General features: G+C 43.1%; 1 non-coding gene across 1 annotated transcript; it reads left to right on the forward strand.

The window, feature by feature from the left end:
• Positions 1–1,702: 1,702 nt before the first annotated feature.
• On the forward strand, positions 1,703–3,605 carry LOC126778658 (small subunit ribosomal RNA). Its single transcript, XR_007670205.1, has one exon. It is a non-coding gene; the product is annotated as a small subunit ribosomal RNA (ribosomal RNA).
• Positions 3,606–5,000: the final 1,395 nt, after the last annotated feature.

Below are 5,000 nucleotides of genomic sequence, written 5' to 3' on the forward strand. Positions count from 1 at the left end.
ATATTATCTTTCTGTTATAGTTCAAATGCAATGATCGAATCTAGTGTCATTTTAAAATGTTTCAGATAAATAAAGTATGTTATCGTCGTAAAATGTAAACTTCGATTCCACAATACACGAACTTACCGCATTAATTTTTTCACATTTCAAAGATGTTATATTATCGTTCTGTTATAGTTCAAATTTAGTGATCGAATGAAATCACTCGGATATCGTTATCGTGTTCGATTCTAATGTTATTTTAAAATATTTCAGAAAAATGAAGTATGTTATCGTCGTAAAATGTAAACTTCGATTCCACAATACACGAACGTACCGCGTTATTTTTTTCACATTTCAAAGATATTTTATTATCGTTCTGTTATAGTTCAAATTTAGTGATCGAATGAAATCACTCGGATATCGTTATCGTGTTCGATTCTAATGTTATTTTAAAATATTTCAGAAAAATAAAGTATGTTATCGTCGTAAAATATAAACTTCGATTCCACAATACACGAACGTACCGCGTTAATTTTTCGGGGGTGGGGGTGGGAGGTTAGGGGGTTGGGGGGGAGTTCTTTGTTTTATTCCTTGCGACGGGGAGGGGGTTGATATTATATATAAAACATTAAATATAAAAATATTCGAAAAAAATACATCCGCCGTTATGAAGCGCCGAATGTCATATTCATCGTCCGGCATATACATAGAGTACGTTCGGTTCGAACGTCGAACGATATATATGAAAATATTATTTCGTGAGACGCGTCGCAACCGTTGAAGATAAGACTCTATCGAAAAGTTGTTTTCTTCTAGTATTGTATTATATTATAATGTATTGCTGCTGCCGCGGTCGTCGTCGTCGTAAGCTCGTCGCGGCGTTGTCGTTTTACAATAATAATATATTATACAAATAATGTGGAGAAATATACTTTTCGTTCTATAACTGTGCCGACCGACGGACGTACGTAAGTTGCTCTTTCTAAAGCGACTCCGGCGTCGTCATCGCTCCTCTCTCTACAAATTCATCGACATGATAACGTATGACGTTCTCGTGTAGATTTATTGTGGACCCCGATGTGTGGTGCGATGACGATGTCTTCGGAGATAAACGCGGCAGACGGAGTTTTTAAAAGATTCAGTACGTTCGTTTAATGCATATAGAAATGTATGCGAAACGGTCGTTCCTAAAACTCTTTATATTAACAAAAACTATCATGTACGAAAAATACATAACCCGAGTATCGGTACGAACACTCAAACACCGGGCGTCGATCCGAATGTTTCACGACACATATATCCGTTGAACAATAACATACGTGCACATCGTGTACGGAAGTGTTTCTAAAATGAACGATCTCGTTTCGAATATTCATATTCGTGACCGTCGAGTGTCATCTTAGAAGACGAATCGTCGTCGTCGTCGTCGTGCTCTTCTCGGGCTACTTCGATGTCGTCGGTTATTTATCATTATTTATTATGATAATGAATGAAAAAAGTCAACCGTAAGAGTCTATCGCGTCTAACGCGATCGAATCGATACGGTACGACGAACCTCGTTTCGAAGCGACGACGAACGAAGACAACGTCGTCGTCGTCGTCGTCGTTGCTAGAAACGAGAATCGAGTTAAATGAGAGAGAAACTTACGGCGAAGGTGTCGCGTTCGCGCAAGCACGCACGGACGTGTCGTCGTCGTCGTCGAGAATAATCTATGTTAGCTCCCTGGTTGATCCTGCCAGTAGTTATATGCTTGTCTCAAAGATTAAGCCATGCATGTCTCAGTGCAAGCCGTATTAAGGCGATACCGCGAATGGCTCAATATATCAGTTTTGGTTCCTTAGATCTTACTCAGTTACTTGGATAACTGTGGTAATTCTAGAGCTAATACATGCAATCAGAACTCTGACCAGTGATGGGATGAGTGCTTTTATTAGATCAAAACCAATCGACGGAGGGCGTCTCGTCCGAAGTCGTTAATTTTGATGAATCTGGATAACTTTTGCCGATCGCATGGTCCAGTACCGGCGACGCATCTTTCAAATGTCTGCCTTATCAACTTTCGATGGTAGTTTCTGCGACTACCATGGTTGTCACGGGTAACGGGGAATCAGGGTTCGATTCCGGAGAGGGAGCCTGAGAAACGGCTACCACATCCAAGGAAGGCAGCAGGCGCGCAAATTACCCACTCCCGGCACGGGGAGGTAGTGACGAAAAATAACGATACGGGACTCTTTCGAGGCCTCGTAATCGGAATGAGTACACTTTAAATATTTTAACGAGGAACAATTGGAGGGCAAGTCTGGTGCCAGCAGCCGCGGTAATTCCAGCTCCAATAGCGTATACTAAAATTGTTGCGGTTAAAAAGCTCGTAGTTGCATTTGTGCGCCGCGCTGTCGGTGCACCGCATCCGCGGTGATACTGACACGTTTGCGGAGCATATCGTCGGTGAGCCGGCGGTAAAACGCCGGTTCAATATCAAAATCCTATCGCGGTGCTCTTCGGTGAGTGTCGAGGTGGGCCGACAATTTTACTTTGAACAAATTAGAGTGCTCAAAGCGGGCTCAAAATGCCGCTTGAATATTTCGTGCATGGAATAATAGAATATGATCTCGGTTCTATTTTGTTGGTTTTCAGAACTCCGAGGTAATGATTAATAGGGATAACTGGGGGCATTCGTATTGCGACGTTAGAGGTGAAATTCTTGGATCGTCGCAAGACGAACATCAGCGAAAGCATTTGCCAAAGGTGTTTTCATCAATCAAGAACGAAAGTTAGAGGTTCGAAGGCGATTAGATACCGCCCTAGTTCTAACCGTAAATATGTCATCTAGCGATCCGCCGACGTTACTACAATGGCTCGGCGGGCAGCTTCCGGGAAACCAAAGATTTTGGACTCCGGGGGGAGTATGGTTGCAAAGCTGAAACTTAAAGGAATTGACGGAAGGGCACCACCAGGAGTGGAGCCTGCGGCTTAATTTGACTCAACACGGGAAATCTCACCAGGCCCGGACACCGGAAGGATTGACAGATTAATAGCTCTTTCTTGATTCGGTGGGTGGTGGTGCATGGCCGTTCTTAGTTGGTGGAGCGATTTGTCTGGTTAATTCCGGTAACGAACGAGACTCTAGCCTGCTAAATAGGCGTCGTCATTTAGGTGTGCCCGATTTCGGTCGAGCAACTCACTGGCGGCGTATTAAAATTCTTCTTAGAGGGACCGGCGGCTTCGAGCCGCACGAGATTGAGCAATAACAGGTCTGTGATGCCCTTAGATGTCCTGGGCCGCACGCGCGCTACACTGAAGGAATCGGCATGTTCTCCCTGGCCTAGAGGCCCGGGCAACCCGTTGAAACTCCTTCGTGCTGGGGATTGGGGTTTGCAATTATCCCCCATAAACGAGGAATTCCTAGTAAGCGCGAGTCATAAGCTCGCGTTGATTACGTCCCTGCCCTTTGTACACACCGCCCGTCGCTACTACCGATTGAATGATTTAGTGAGGTCTTCGGACCGACACGCGGTGGCTTCACGGCCGTCGGCGTTGCTGGGAAGTTGACCAAACTTGATCATTTAGAGGAAGTAAAAGTCGTAACAAGGTTTCCGTAGGGGAACCTGCGGAAGGATCATTAACGTACGTTTATCTATCTCGAATTCTGTTTCGTCTCTGTGCGGATCGAGCTCTTCTCTGTATACGAGCGAGATAAACAGTGCAGCACGAAAGAGCAATGAGAGTGCCGATATAAGACGATATAATAAAACAATAACAATAACAACAACCAAAAAGAATCATAATACGAAAAAATGCGAATTCGATCGGTGGATCGCATTATCGTTTCTCCGACGACGACGACGACTACGTCGTCTTCGTCTAGGCGTTCGTTGATATACGAGTCGTCATCGCCTTCGACGTTAGTATCATCACGTATGAAAATAACGATATTCGCAAAAAAATATATAAATACAATACGTATCGCTGAAGCGTCGTCATCGAATCGATATACGTATATATATTAAAACGTAGTATTATAAAAAGAGATACGAATATAACGATCGTCGTAAGACGTATGTAATCGTGTACTTTCAATTCGAATGTGGACGTCGTATGTACGCGGCGAACGTAACTAGCGAGAACGCTAGCTAACGAACATCGAAGTTGCACGCGTGCAGTCTTCACTCGTCGTTACCGTAGTCGTCTTCGTTATACCTGTGTACGTAGACCGGCAAGAATCCGCGCCGCGAGTCACATGTATAATATATATACGACGCTGTATACGTTTCGAGTTCAAGACTCTCGTCGCTCTTCGTTTTCGTTTTCGTCTTTCGTTCTTCGTCTACGTCTACGTCTACGTCTACGTTACGCGTCGTCGTCTCCGTTCGATTACGAGTCTCGTCATCGTTTACATCGATCGGTCGTTATGTGAGTGTCGATTTGAATTCGTTTTTGAATTTAATATGATATCGATTCGTGGTGACGTCGATGTGTTTTCGTGTTTTGTGTTTTATGCGTTATATCATATTTTCATAGAGGCCTCGTGCTTTCGATCGATACGTGCGATGATGCGTTTCACACGCTCTCCTAGACGATGATACGATGATCGACGATCAGTCAGTCAGTCGATCGGTCAGTCGGCGGGGATACGAGAAGCGTCCGCTGAAAGTTTCGTTTGTTTTTTTCGTAAAATGAAATAAAACAAAATGCGGTTCGGCGTTCGTATGTCGTTCGGATGCGAGACGACGACTCCGAATATAATAAAAACGGGGTCGTTCAACGCGTCCCTTCTGATGTTTCGACGTCGGTTTCTCGAGGAAAGCACGATGTTGTCGTCTTTCGATAGCGCATCGTCATCTTCAAATAACGTATATTTTTTTTTAATTTTTTTTTTTTAATATTTTTTTTTTTTTTAATTTTTATTTATATACTGAAAAGAAATAAAAAAAGAAAAAAAAAAAAATTTAAACAAACTAATATCACGGGCGTGTATAGAATCGCTTCAGTGATCGTAGAAACTAATCATCATGAAAAT

The sequence above is a fragment of the Nymphalis io genome, chromosome 26 (genome assembly GCF_905147045.1).
Source record: "Nymphalis io chromosome 26, ilAglIoxx1.1, whole genome shotgun sequence".
Lineage (NCBI taxonomy): Eukaryota > Metazoa > Arthropoda > Insecta > Lepidoptera > Nymphalidae > Nymphalis > Nymphalis io.